The 15760-nt window shown below is 40.1% G+C and overlaps 1 pseudogene; it reads left to right on the top strand.

Annotated features, from left to right (window-relative positions):
* Window positions 1-3238: 3238 nt before the first annotated feature.
* Window positions 3239-4205, top strand: LOC118625536 (annotated as a pseudogene).
* The last annotated feature ends 11555 nt before the right edge of the window (window positions 4206-15760 follow it).

The following is a 15760-nucleotide window of genomic DNA, read 5'->3' as shown; positions in this document are numbered from 1 at the left end:
AAAGATGTGGACTCTTTGATGCCAGCTCTGCTATAAATTCTCAGAGTGCTCTTAGTCAAGTCACATCCCAGCTGTGGTAATCCTTGAACCCACTGTCAGCCAATCTGTATGCTGGCACAACAAAGTTCTAGGCTTCATAAAAGGACATGGGAAGGGAAGGAAGAAAGAGGGGTGGTTTCTTTCAGGATAAACTGCTTTTCTTGTGAGAAAGTTCATGTGTATTTCTTCCCCTGAGTACTGGAAACAACTTTGAAATCCAAGCCTGCCCCTGCAGCTGTGGGAAGGACATCTTCTCAGGCTGTGGTGAGAATCAGAAGAGCAAGGAATCAACAGGACCTGGAACCAAACATACAAAAATTAAATAGTTACCTCTCTGCATTTGATAGAAGAGACTAGGATCTAAGCTCTCTTCTAAAGAGAGTGAGTGAGGTTGTACTGTGTAAATAAGGCAAGGTGAATAGGACAGAACTTCAGGAAGAGGTTTAGCGAACGGTAACCCAGGGCAAGTATTGCAAACCCTTCTCCAGAGGTATAAGACCAATGGCCATGCAAGAGATGGGGATAAATGCTGCAATTACAAGAGGATAATTAGTGAATTTTTAACCTAAAGATTCTAACTGTCCTGGTGATTTTGAGAATGGAGACAAGGCAGGAAAGAAAGAAGTTAGGGTCTGGCCGGTGTGGCTCAGTGGCTGAGCATCGACCCTGCACCAAGAGGTCACCGGTTCGATTCCCGGTCAGGACACATGCCCAGGTTGTGGGCCCAATCCCCAGTGGGGGGCATGCAGGAGGCGGCCAATCGATGTTCTCTCTCATCCATGTTTCTATCTCTCCCTTTCACTTCCTCTCTCTCTAACATCAATAAAGGGGGGGGAAATGAAGTTAGGGAAAGCTCCTGATAAGTGGACTGAGGAAGTAGGAACAGACATCATGGGCTGATAAGCTGCTAGGTCCTCACACCAGAGCTCCCACCTCCATGTGTGATCGAAGGGAAACGATTTATGACAAGACATTTCTGTGGTGGTCACCGAAGTCAACAACAAGAACTGGCTAAAACCAACTCAGGCCAAGATGGAGGAAAAATTGACCAGAAAACAATTCCATTCATGATACCATCATTATAATGAAAATTGATACCACAAGGAGAAGGGGGACTGAGTGGGGAGAATAGCATGACCCTTCTGGAACAGACCATATTAGGAATAAGCCCCCCTCCCAACCAGAAGTCAGAGACAGAATTTTGTAGCACAGAGTTTAGGAACAATCCACCCTTGGAAACACATGAAAGCCCAAGAACTGATTGACTGCAGCTTGCAACTCACTTGTGAGTTCGCCTGTGTCCACTTGGCCAGGTACTTCTGCTTTTCCACAGCAACATCCTATGAGACCTGCAGCAAGGGAGGAGCAGGTGGCGGCACTTTGTCTTTGTCTCGGGCTTACCCATCCTATCTCCAGGAATCTTCGTTTTGGCCTCTTTCTCTCGACCTAATAAAACTTGCTTTTGCTTTCATTTGGACTTACTCTTGAATTTTTCCCTATGTAGAGTCAAGAACCTGCAGGTCATAGAGTGCTTAGGGGCCCCAACTTGGGTCCATCTCCAGCAACAGAGAGATAGAAGCAGGCTGAACACACAGCAATGTGCTGAGCCCCAGAAGCCTGCGAAGAAGTTTTTGTACAGAAGCCAACAATTTGGTTAGTGAAGTAGGACACACCTTGGAAATAAACATAGAGTCTTGGTTAAAGCAATGTGTTCGTCAGTGCAAATGCGGCTCCGGGAGAGTCCCCAGAGCCCCCACCAGCTGCTGCCCCTCAGGCCCCGACTGAGAAATGCTGGAGCAGCCCAATGTGCCTTTCTGAGCCTTGGCTCCTGGCATTTTGAGGACTGCCATCTTGCCAGTCCCCACGACTCTCTCCAACTCCAGCACAGTTGCCAAGCTGGTGGTGGTGGAGAGGCACTCAGAAAGAAGGTCGCTTTTCCCACCAGGGATACCAACGCTGGGAAAGGGGAAAGGAAGAGGCGAACTCACAGCAGTACAGTACTCTTTTTCCTTTGACTGATGATAATCCAGCAATACTGATGTCCCTAAGTGAATGCAAGATTGATTTGGTCAGCCTTTTGAGACACTGTAACTTAACATGTCAGGAGGTGAGAGGTCACACCATGGAAGGACAGCCTGGCACTGGCACAGCAGCTGGCTTATTGTGCTTGGTGAGCTAGATAAGCCACCAGTCTTCTGGGAATCTGAGTTTCCCCATGTGCCAAATGAGAAGATTTCAAGGCCCCTTATTTTCATTCTTCTATGTCAAGAAGCCAGGTCTCCAAACCTGAATGTCCTTCCTGTGCTTGAGCCACTAGGGGGCCCTGCTGGTGAAGAAACAGATGAAAATTAGAGCATTCTGCGCCGGCTCCCCTAGGGGTGCACGTCCTCACACATCCCAGCCTCACAGCTCATTAGGACCTTTGCAAGATTTGTTTGTAATACTGAAAACTGGGACTCACTCGAAAGCCTGTTACTAGTGGATAACGAATCATTAAACATCAGTACCGTGGCACAGTATGCAGCCATTAGTACAACTGAAGTGGATCTTTAGCTCTTACATGGAAGGATGTCCAGGATATATTCAGTGAAAAAAAGTCATAGACTGCTGTAAATGGTATCACTTTATTTATGAGAACACCGAAAAGAATGAAAAAAACAAAACAAAAAAAACCCAACCCAAGAATTCCTTGATAACCACGGAGGGAAAAGAACTTTACAACAAAAAAAGAACTGACACATTTGATTACATAAAAATAAAAACTTTAAAAAAGCATGCATGATAAAAAGAACACACTGTAGTCCGGCCCATGTGGCTCAGTGGTTGAGCATCGACCCATGCAACAAAAGGTTGCCGGTTTGATTCCCAGTCAGGACACATGCCCAGGTTGTGGGCCTGATCCCTATTTGGGGGCATGCAGGAGGCAGCCAATCGATGTTCTCTCTTATCAATATTTCTATCTCTCTCTCCCTCTCCCTTCCTCTCTCTCTGAAATCAATAAAGGAAAAAAAATTGGAAAAAAAAAAGAATTACAAATGGGGGTTCGTGGAGGGAGGAAGACAAGACTGCAGAACAGGGTCTCCTTCACTTTGCCTTCCAGCCCAGGCAACTGCAGCCCCACCCCAGCCAGCCTGCAGTGAAAAGCCCTGAGCACCCCTCCCCTACCGGATCATCTCTTCCCATTGCCTTTGCTGTGGCCACCAGCACACGGAGCTGCACCTGGCCAATGTATATTCTTCTATCATGTGCTGACCTTGGCAAAGCTGCCAGAGGTATTCTCAGCAACGGATTTGGTGTTGGGTTGATGAAACTGGACGTGAAAACAAAGTCATGCAGTGACATGGAATTCTCAACATCTGGTTCATCTAATACAGACACTGATAATGTTACTGGTAACTTAGAGACCAAATATAAATGGTGTGGATATGGCCTGACTTTCACAGAGAAATGGAACACTCTAGGAACAGAAATTGCATTGAAGACTAGATTTGTCCAGGTTTGAAACTGACATTTAATCCCACCTTTTCACCAAACATAGAAAAGAAAAGTGCTAAAACCAGGTCCCCTTACGAGAGGGAGTGTATAAATCATGGTTGTGATGTCAACTTTTATTTGGCTGAAACCACAATCTATGGTTCAACTGTCTTTGGTTATAAGGGCTGGCTTGCTGGGTACCAGATGACCTTTGACAGTGCCAAATGAAAGCTGATAAGGAAAGACTTTGCTGTGGGCTGCAGGACTGGGGACATCCAGCTACACAATAATGTCAATGATGGGACACAATTTGGAGTATCAATTCATTAGAAAGCACATGAAGGTCTTAGCACTTCAGTAAACCTTGTTTGGACATCAGGCACCAACCTTACTTGCTTTGGCATTGCAGAGAAATATCAGTTCGATCCCACTGCTTCCGTTTCTGAAAAAGTCAACAACTCGAGTTTGGTTGGAGTGGGCTGCACTCAGACTCCAAGGCCCACTGCTCTGGTGGACGGGAAGTGCATTCATGCCCAGCCACAACTTTAGAGAGGCTTAATGCAGCTGAAAGAAGCCTCTGGAAATGAATATCAGAAGACTTGGCCTTAATATATTTCCAGTGTGACCAGTACGCTTTTCCCCCCAAGAAGGTGTTCAAAACAAAGGATGATCTAAACACGAGCTGTACTTGAAATCTTTAGACATTTACTGGTTAGTTGGTTTCTATTTGAACTGGTTATCTATCCAGTTACCAAGGCTACAGTCATGCAGCCGCTGATATATTATTTAAATGTATTTAAATGTTAAGTACACTACCCACTAATAATGGAATAGACCTTTATGAAAACTGAAAAAAAATTACAAATGTATATGCCTTTGTCCGCAATTTCACTTCAGAAAATGTATTCTACAAATATATATCACCATGTACAAATGATGTAATCTATAAAAGTATTCATTGTAGCACTATTTCCAAACCATTGGAAATAACCTAAATGTCCAAATAGGAATTATCACAAAATTATGATACATCTGTACAATGCAATGTTATGTGGCTACAAGGAAAAATGAAGAAACTTTTACGTACTGATATAAAAAGTTTTCTGAGCTGGATTCAGTGAAAAAGGAAAAATGCAGAAGAGTACTAAAGTAAGCCCTCTTTTGTGAAAAGGGAAGGATAACATATTTCTTGTTACTTATGTTTTTATTTTATTATATATTTTTAAAAGTTGTATAAAAATGTATTGGTTGTCTGTTGTGGGAAAGGGAGGAGAGGAAAGAGTGTGGAAATGAGCTCTTAACTTTTTAAAACTTTTTTTTCTTTATTGATTTTTAGAGAGAGAGAAAGGGAGAAGGAGAGAGACATAGAAACATTGATAAGAGAGAACATCAATTGGCCGCCTCCTGCATGCCCCCCACTGGGGATCAAGCCCACAACCTGGGCATGTGTCCTGACCGGGAATCAAACTGGTGACCTCTTGGTGCAGGGTCGACCCTCAACTACCGGCCACGCAGTTCTTAACTTTGTTACAACATATAGTGCCTGCTCTCGCTCCACCATGATAACTTCTACTCAGCTCTGTTTAATGCCGTCACAGCACATTAATAAACTTCACAGACCACTCGTAGGTTACAGCCCATAGTTTGAAAACTGCAGGCTCGATGACCTGGGCAGGCGGGTCTTTATGAACTCTGATCTCGCCTTGTGGAGAAATCATAGATGTGTGCCCTGCCCTGAGTAAAGCCCCACTTTCATGCCTAATTTTAAGTATGTGTCTGAATAATTATTCAATTTAAAAAAGGATTCTTTGTTTTAGTTTTATTTTGTTTTTGTTTTGTGGTGAGCTCCACATCACTGGAAGTGTGCAAGCAGAGACTGTGGTGTGCCATATAGTTCTTCAGCTTTGGAACCATGGTTGGCCCAAGTGACCTTCACAGTCCTTATTTTTTAAACTTTTCTTTTTATCCTCACCCGAGGACATTTTTGCATTTATCTTCAGATAGAGTAGGAGGGAGAGAGGAGGGAAAAGAGAGAGAGAGAAACATCGACGTGAGAGAGACACATTGAGTGGTCACCACCCACACGATCCCAACTGGGGCCGGGAACAAAGTGCAACCGAGGTATGTGCCCTTAGCGGGAACCAAACCCGGGACTCTCTGGTCAAGGTCTGACGCTGTAACCGCTGAGCCAAACTGGCCAGGGCTAAACTATTTTTTTTATTGTGGTAAAACATATATATATATATATATATATATATATATATATATAACATAAAACTTGCCATTTTAGCCACTTTTAAGTGTACAACTCAGTTGTGTTCATCGTATTCACAATGTTATACAGTCTTCACCACTATTTCCAAAATTTTTGATCATCCCAAATACAAATTCTGTACCCATTAATCAATAACTCCCCATTTTCCCTTCCCTATATCCCCTGATAACTTCTAATCTACTTTCTCTCTCAATGAATTTGCCTATTCTTGCTACAAGTGGAATAGTAAAATGTTTGCCCTTTTATAACTGGCTTATTTCACTCAGTATATTTTCAAGGTTTGTCCATCTGTCAAGATGTCCTTTTTTAAATAGATAAATAATATTCCATTGTATGTTTATGCTTTCTTTTGTTGATGGACACTTGAATAGTTTCCAGCTTTTTGTTACTGTGAATAATACTGTTATGAACAGCAAAGTTACAAGATAACAAAATTAACACAAAAATTAAGATTATATCTATATACCACTAATGAATAATTTAAAAATTCAATTTATAATAGTATCAAAATGAATAAAATACTTAGGAATAAGTTTAACCAAGGAAGTGTAAGACTTGTGCATCAAAAACTACAGAACATTGCTAAAATCAATTAAAGAAGATGTAAATAAATGAAAAGATATCTCACATTTATAGATTGGGAGACTTAATATTATTAATATTATTAACTTTCCTACCCAAAGTTATCCACAGATTTAATGCAATCCCTATCAAAATTACAATGGCATTTTTTTTCAGAAATGGAAAAACTCACTCAAAAATTATATACAATTTCAAGGAACTCTCCAAAAGTAAAAATAATATTGAATTAGAATGAAGTTGTAGGACTCATTCACACTTTCTGATTTCAAATTTTACTGCAAAGCTACATTAATCAAAACAGTGTGGCATCAGCATAAGGTGGACAAATTAAATAACTCTGAGTCCAGAAATAAACCCTCACATCATGATCAACTGTTTTTTGACAAGGGTGCCAAGGTCATTAAATGGAGAAAGAACAATCTCTTCAACAAATGATGCCAGAAAACAATATCCACATACAAAAAGATGAAGTTGAATCCTTATCTTACATCATATACAAAATAATTCAAAATGGATCAATGACCTAAATGTAAAAGCTAAAACAATACAACTTTCAGAAAAAACAAGCAAACAAAACTGGAGTAATTCTACATAACCGTGGATTTAGCGATGGTTTGTGAACAATGACAACTGAAGCATAAGCAACAAAAGAAAAGATAAAGTATATTTCATTCATTCTAAAAACTTCTGTGCATCAAAGGATCACTATCTAGAGAGTGAAAAGACAATCCACAGGAAGGGAGAACATTTTTGCAAATCATATATCTGATAAGGGCTTAATATCTAGAATATATGAAGAACTCCTACAACTCAGTAACAACAGGATAAACAACACAATTCAAAGTGGGTCAAGAATTTGAATAGACATCTCTCCAAAGAAGATACGCAAGTGATGAATAAACACATGAAAAGATACTCAGCATCACTAGTCACTAGAAATGTACATCAAAAGCACCAGATAGACTTTCACATTAACTAGCATGACTATAATAAAAATAAGAAACTAACAAGTGTTGGTGAGGATGTGGAAAAATTAAAATCTTCATCAAGTTGTTTGTGGAAATGTAAAACTGTGCAGCCACTGTGAAAAACTTTGGCAGTTCCTCAGAAGGTTAACATATTATTATCATATGACCCAGAAGCTCTACATCTTGATATAGGTGTCAAAGAATTGAAAACAGGAGCTCAAATGGATTCTTTACTTTTATTTTTTATTAATTAATTAATTTTTGTTACAAATGTTTCTCCTTTTCCCTCCCTAGACACCCTCCTCCCAATCCTGCCCGTCCCCTCCAGCATTGCTGTCTACGTCCATTGGTTACACATATATGCATATAAGTTCTTTGGTTCATCTCATACATCCCCCTGCACCCCTCCTCTGAGGATTGTCAGTCTGAACAGTACTCCTTTCTATGTCTCTGGGTTTATTTTGTTTATTATTCCACAAATACGTAAGATCACATGGTATTTGTCTGTCTCTGATTGGCTTATTTTGCTTAGCATAATGCTCTCCAGGTCCCTCCACGTCATCTCAAAGAATAAGAGATCTTTCTTTCTTACAGCTGCATAGTACTCCATTGTGTACATGTACCACAGCTTTTTTACCCACTTATCTATTGATGGACATTTGGGCTGATTCCGGATCTTAGCAATTCTAAATAGTGCTGCTACGAACATAGGGGTACATATATTCTTTCTGATTGGTGTTTCAGGCTTCTTAGGGTATATTTCTAGAAGTGGGATCACTGGGTCAAATGGCAGTTCCATTTTTAATTTTTTGAGGAAACACCGTATTGTTCTCCATAGTGGCTGCACCAGTCTGCATTCCCACCAGCAGGGTACTAGAGTCTCCTTTTCTCCACACAATCTCCAGCATTTGTTGTTTATTGATTTGTTGATGGCAGCCATTCTGGCAGATGTGAGGTGATACCTCATAGTTGTTTCTGTGTGTGTGTGTGTGTGTGTGTGTGTGTGTGTGTGTGTGTTTAAATATTTTTTCTTTATTGATTTTAGAAAGAGAAGAAGGGAGAGGGAGAGAGAGACAGAAACATCGATGAGATGAGGACATCAATGAGAGAGAACATCGATTGGCCATCTCCTGCATGCTCCACACTGGGGATCTGGCCCACAACCTAGGCGTGTGTCCTGACTGGGAATTGAACTGGTGACCTCTTAATGCAAGGGTCAGCACTCAACCAGTGAGCCACACTGGCTGGGCTCTTAGGTGTCTTAATTTGCATCTCTCTGATGATTAGTGACATTGAGCATTTTTTCATATGTCTCTTGGCCATTTGTATGTCCTTTTTGGAGAAGTGTCTATTTAGGTCCTCTGCCCATTTTTTTTATCCTCACTTGAGGACATATTTCCATTTTCTGTTCCAGTAGAGTGGGAGGGAGAGAGAGAGAGAGAGAGAGAGAGAGAGAGAGAGAGAGAGAGAGAGAGAGAGAGAAACATCAACGTGAAAAGGACACATCGAGTGGCTGCCTCCTGTATGACCCAACCAGGGCTGGGGACAAACCGCAACCAAGCCACATGCCCTTGGTGGGAACCGAACCTGGGTTTCTCTGGACTTCAGGCCAACTCTCTAACTGCTAAGCCAAACTGGTCAGGGCCTCTGTCCATTTTTTAATTGGGTTCGTTGTCTTCCTTTTGTTGAGTTGTATGAGTACTCTATATATTTTCGGAATGAACGCCATATTTGATGTATCGTTGGCAATTATGCTCTCCCATTCGGTAGGTTTCCTTTCCATTTTGATTCTTGTTTCTTTTGCTGTGCAGAAGCTTTTTAGCTTTATGTAGTCCCATGTATTAATTTTTTCCTTTGTTTCTCTTGCCTAAGGCTCAGGCACTGTATCCGTGAAAATTCTGCTGCGTATGATGTCTGAAACTTTGTTGCCTACATTTTCTTCTAGGATTTTTATGGATTCACGAGTCACATTTAAGTCTTTTATCCATTTTGAATTTATTCTTGTGTATGGTGTAAGTTTCTGGTCTAGTTTTTTTTGTATGTAGTTGTCCAATTTTCCCAACACCATTTATTAAAGAGGCTGTCTTTATTCCACTGTATGCTCTTGCCACCTTTGTCAAATATTAATTGAGCATAATGTCTTGGGTCCATTTCTGGGTTCTCTGTTCTTTTCCACTGGTCTATATGCCTGTTCTTGCAGCTGTATCAGGCTGTTTTGATTACAATGGCTTTGTAGTATAACCTGCAATCTGATCATGTGATCCCTCCTACTTTGTCCTTCTTTTTCAAGATTGCTGTGGCTATTCGGGGTCTTTTTGGTTCCATATAAACTTTTGAAGTATTTGTTCTAGTTTTGTGAAATAGGTCGTTGGTATTTTAATAGGCATTGCATTGAATCTATAGATTGCTTTGGGTAGCATGAACATTTTAATTATGCTAATTCTTCCAATCCATGAACATGGTTTATACTTCCACTTTTTTATATCTTCCTCTATTTCTTTTTCCAATGTCCTGCAGTTTTCTGCAAACAGGTTCTTTACTTCTTTAGTTAAGTTTATTCTTAGGCATCTTAATTTTTATGTGGCAATGGTAAATGGGATTGTTTTTTTCAGTTTCTCTTTCTGTGAGTTCATTATTGGTATATAAGAATGCCATCGATTTCTTGACATTAATTTTGTATCCTGCTACTTTGTCAAATTCATTTATTAAATCTAGTAGATGTTTGTTGGAGTCTTTATGGTTTTCTATGTACAATATTATGGCGCTTCCTCCTTTCAAATTTGAATCCCTTTATGTTTTCATTCTTGTGTAATTGTGTGGCTAGGACTTCCTGTATTATAGTAAGTAAGAGTGGAGAAAATGGGCATCCTTTTCTTGTTCCTCTTCTTCAGGGAAATGCTTTTAGTTTCTGCCCATTGAGTATGATGTTGGCTGTAGGTTTTTCATGTACAGCCTTTGTTATCTCCAGATATGATCCCTTTATTCCCACATGGCTGAGCATTTTCTTATCAGAAATGGGTACTGGATTTTCTTGAACTCTTTTCAGCATCTATTAATATGATCATATGATTTTTATTCATTTTATTTTTAATTAATTCATTCATTAATCAATTTTTGTTACAGATGTTTCTCCTTTTTGTCCCACTGATACCTCCCACCCTCTCCCTCCTCACCCTGTCCCCAGCTTTGTTGTCCATGTCCATTGTTCATGCATACATGCATATAGTTCTAAGGTTTATCTCTCTCCTCCACCCCCTCTTCTGTGGATTGTCAGTCTGTACCCCACATCCACGTCTCTGGGACTACCCCCTTCCTCAGACTGTTATGTTCATTATATTCCACAAATAAGTGAAATCGTATGATACTTGTCTTTCTCTGTTTCGCTTGTTTCGCTTAGGATAATACTTTCCAGGTCCCTCCATGTCGTCTCAAAGAATAAGAGATCTTTCTTTCTTACAGCTGCATAGTACTCCAATGTGTATATGTACCACTGCTTTTTTATCCATTCGTCTACTGATAGGCATTTGGGCTGTTTCCAGATCTTAGCTATTGTAAATAGTGCTGCTACAAACATGAGGGTACATATATTCTTTCTGATTGGTGTTTCAGGCTTCTTAGGGTACATTCCTAGAAGTGGGATCACTGGGTCAAATGGAAGTTCAATTTTTAATTTTTTGAGGTAACACCATATTGTTCTCCATAGTGGCTACACCAGTCTGCATTCCCACCAGCAGTGTACTAGAGTCCCCTTTTTTCCACACCCTCGCCAGCACTTGTTGTTTGATGATTTGTTGATGGTCGCCATTCTGACAGGTGTGAGGTGATACCTCATTGTTGTTTTAATTTACATCTCTCCGATGATTAGTGATATTGAGCATTTCTTCATATATCTCATAGCCATTTGTATGTCCTGTTTGGAGAGGTTTCTGTTCAGCTCCTCTGCCCATTTTTTAATTGGGTTCTTTGTCTTCCTTTTGTTGAGTTGTATGAGCACTCTATATATATTGGAAATTAACCCCTTATCTGATATATCATTGACAGTTGTGCTCTCCCATACAGTGGATTGCCTTTCCATTCTGGTGGTTGTTTCTTTTGCTGTGCAGAAGCTTTTGAGTTGATGTGGTCTCATGTGTTCAATTTCTCCTTTGTTTCTGTTGCCTTAGGGGATGTATCAGTGAAAATTCTGCTGCGTATGATGTCTGAAATTTTGTTGCCTACATTTTCTTCTAGGATTTTTATGGATTCATGAGTCACATTTAAGTCTTTTATCCATTTTGAGTTTATTCTTGTGTAGGGTGTAAGTTGATGGTCTAGTTTCATTTTTTTGCATGTAGCTGTCCAATTTTCCCAACACCATTTATTAAATCCACTGTATGCTCTTGCCACCTTTGTCAAATATTAATTGAGCATTTTGCCTTGGGTTCATTTCTGGGTTCTCTGTTCTTTTCCACTGGTCTATATGCCTGTTCTTGTGCCAGTACCAGGCTGTTTTGATTATGGTGGCTTTGTAGTATAACCTGAAATCTGGTAATGTGATCCCTCCAACGTTGTTCTTCTTTTTCAAGATTGCTGTGGCTATTCCAGGTTTTTTTTTGGTTCCATATGAACTTTTGAAGTATTTGTTCTAATTCTGTGAAGTATGCCATTGGTATTTTGATGGGGATTGCATTGAATCTATAGATTGCTTTGGGTAGTATGGACATTTTAATGATGTTAATTCTTCCAATCCAAGAACAAGGTATATGCTTTTCCTTTTTCATATCTTCCTCTATTTCTTTTTTCAATGACCTGTAATTTTCTGCGAATAGTTCCTTTATTTCTTTGGTTAAGTTTATTCCTAGGTATCTTAAATTTTTTGCCACAATGGTAAATGGGATTGTTTTTTCAGTTTCTCTATCTGTGAGTTCATCATTGGTGTATAAGAATGCCATCAATTTCTTGACGTTAATTTTGTATCCTGCTACTTTGCCAAATTCATTTATTAAGTCTAGTAAATTTTTGATGGAGTCTTTGGGGTTTTCTACGTATAGTATCATGTCATCTGCGAATAATGACAGTTTCACTTTCTCGCTTCCCATTTGGATCCCTTTTATTTTTTCTTAAGTTTGATTGCTATGGCAAAGACTTCTAGTACTATGTTAAATAAGAGTGGTGAAAGTGGACATCCCTGTCTTGTTTCTGTTCTTAAGGGAAAAGCTTGTTTGCTGGGAGAGTCTTGATTACATCTTCAGTTTTTTCTGTTGTTATTGGTCTGTTCAAGTTTTCTATCTCTTCCTGGTCCAGTTTTGGGAAACTATGTGTTTCTAGAAATTTGTCCATTTTGCTTAGATTGTCGAATTTGTTGCCATATAATTGTTCATAGTAGTTGTGAACGATCTTCTGTATTTCTGTGGTGTCAGTTGTTACTTCTCTTTCATTTCTGATTTTGTGTATTTGGGTTCTTTCTCTTTGTTTCTTGGTGAGTCTAGCTAAGGGTCCATCAATCAATCTTGTTTATCTTTTCGAAAAACCAGCTCTTTGTTTCATTGATCCTATGAGTTGTTTTTTGGACTCTATGTCGTTTATTTCTGCTCTGATCTTTACTATTTCCTTCATCTACTTGCTCTGGGGTTTTCTTTTTGTTTGCTCTCTAGTTCTTTAAGTTGTGAGGTTAGATAGTCTATTAGAGATTTTTCTTTTCTTTTTTTTTTTTGAGGTAGGCCTGTGGTGCTATGAACTTCCTTCTCAGAACTGCTTTCAATGAATCCCATAGATTTTGTGTTGTTGGGTGTTCATTTTTATTGGTTTCCAGGAATTTTTTAATTTCTTCCTTGATCTCCTTGGTAACCCATTCATTGTTTAATAACATGCTATTTAGCTTCCATGTGTTCAAATGTCTTTGCATGTTCTTGTTGCAATTGATTTCTAGTTTCATGCCATTGTGATCTGAGAAGATGCTTGATATGATTTCAGTCTTCTTGAACTTGTAGAGACTTAGTTTGTGTCCTATCATGTGGTCTATCTTTGAGAATGTCCCATGTGCACTTGAGAAGAATGTGAATTCTGTAGTTTTGGTGTGTAATTCTCTGTAGATATCTATTAAATCCATTTGGTCTAGTGCGTCATTTAGAGTTTCTGTTTCCTTGCTAATTTTTTTTCTAGAGGATCTATCCAGTGATGTTAGCGGGGTGTTGAAGTGCCCTGCTATAATTGCATTGCTATCGATTTCTCCTTTGAAGTCCTCCAAAAGATTTTTAATATATTTTGGTGCTCCTGTATTGGATGCATATATGTTTATCAAGGTTATATCTTCCTGTTGGATAGATCCTTTCAATATTATGCAGTGGCCTTCTTTGTCTTTGGTTATGGCCTTCATTTTGAAATCTACTTTATCAGATATGAGTATCGCTACCCCAGCTTTTTTTCTTTCCGTTTGGTTGGAAGATTTTTTTCCATCCCTTCACTTTCTATCTATGTGAGTCTTTGTTGTGATGTGGGTCTCTTGTAAATAACATATAGATGAGTCATGGTTTCTTATCCAATCAGCTACTCTGTGTCTTTTTATGGGAGCATTCAATCCATTCATATTTAAGGTGATTATTGATATGTACTTATTTATTGCCATTTTTGTTTAGTGTGGTTATATTTTTCTTTCTATTTCTCTTGCTAGTTACAGCAGTCCTTTTAACATTTCTTGCAGTGCTGGTTTGGTGCTAATGTATTCCCTTAGCCTTTTTTTTTGTCTGGGAAGCTCTTTATTTGACCTTCTATTTTGAATGATAGCCTTGCTGGGTAGAGTATTCTTGGATTCAGATCCTTGTTTTTCATGACCTTGAGTATTTCATGCCATTCCCTTCTGACCTGTAGTGTTTCTGCTGAGAAGTCAGCTAAGAGCCTTATGGGGTTTCCTTTGTAGGTAACCTGTTGCTTCTCTCTTGCTGCTTTTAGGATTCTCTCTTTGTCTTTAATTTTTGGCACTTTGATTACTATGTGTCTTAGTGTGGTCCTGTTTGGGTTCTTCTTACTTGGGGCTCTCTGTGCTTCTTGAACTTGAATGCCTTCCTCCTTCACCAAATTAGGGATTTTTATATCACTATTTCTTCAAATATATTCTCTATCCCTTGCTCATTTTCTTCTTCTTCGGGGACTCCTATGATGCGAATGTTATTACGTTTCCAGTTGTCCCACAGTTCTCTTAAGCTGTTTTCCTGTTTTTTTAATTATTTTTTCCTTTTGGTTTTCTGATTGGTTGATTTTTTTCTACCCTATCTTCTAATTCACTGATCCGGTCCTCAGCTTCCTCTACTCTGCTATTTAGATTTTCCAATTTGTTTTTTTTTTATTTCTGATATGTCATTCTTCATTTCTTCTTTGTGGTTTTTAATTTCCAACTGGTCGATTTTCAACATTTCTATGTCTTTACTCATGGTGCTCATGTCCTTATACATACTGTTGAGCTTCCTCAAGATTACGGCTCTGAATTCTAGGTCTGTTAACTTGTTTAACTGCACCTCATTTATCTCATCTTTGGTAGAGGTCTCTTGTTGTTTCATTTGGCTTTTGTTTCTGTGTTTCACCATTTTGGCTATCACAGGGGCTTTGGAGTCTGCCAAATTTTCCCTGTGGGTGTTGGTGTTCTGCTGTTTGTGGCTCCCTCTCCTGGGTTTGGATGAGGCAGGGAGGACCCATATTAAACACCACTGTCAAGTCTTACTTTCCTGGTTAGAGTTGCTAGCCAGGGAATGGTAGTTATCCTCTAGCTTTTTTGCCTGGAGGCTATTAGTAGCAGTCACCTTAAGAACCTTGGTTTCTGAGTTGAATGAAAAACTCCCTCAGGTGCTCAGTGTCAGAGGATTTCCGGAGGGTGAGGCAGATGCTGGTTGTTCATGGGCCTCAGTTAGCATTTCAGTGGCCACCAGGTGGGGTTGAATCTCTAAGGGAGGGGCCGCTGCCTCTCCCCAGGGCCCTGGGAAGCAGTAAGATGACCACAGTCCTGCGTGGCTGCAACTCAGCAAAGGCTCTGAGCTCCCTCCAAATCCCCAGTGTCCCCACCCGGTTCCAGTCCAGTCTTCCCTCCCTCTGCCGGAGCCCAAGGTGAGTGGCTGCTGCTAATTTAGCCTCTGTCCTGGCTTTGTACTGTGGAGCCGCTTGAAACTTTAACCCGAGAGCTCCACTCCCAGCTAAGGGCGCCGCTCCCAGCTAAGGGGGTCGCTCTTGGCCGAGGCTGCGGCAGCTCCCAGCCGAAGCCGCAGGTCCCAGCAGAGGCCGCCGCAGCTCCCAGCCCAGGCCACTGGGGACGGTGGGCTCCCGGCCCCCTCTCGCGTCTTCGCAAGAATACCAGGATTGAGTCAGTGTCCCTGGTTATGTGGTCCTCCAAGCTGCTTTTTGGTTGCCTTTTCCTGACGATTTGTGTTTATTTTTGTTGTAATTCCAGTTTGGTACT

The sequence above is a fragment of the Molossus molossus genome, unplaced genomic scaffold (genome assembly GCF_014108415.1).
Source record: "Molossus molossus isolate mMolMol1 unplaced genomic scaffold, mMolMol1.p scaffold_m16_p_11, whole genome shotgun sequence".
Lineage (NCBI taxonomy): Eukaryota > Metazoa > Chordata > Mammalia > Chiroptera > Molossidae > Molossus > Molossus molossus.
The sequence above is the reverse complement of the archived record's forward strand: the minus strand, read 5'-3'. Positions and strand labels throughout refer to the sequence as shown.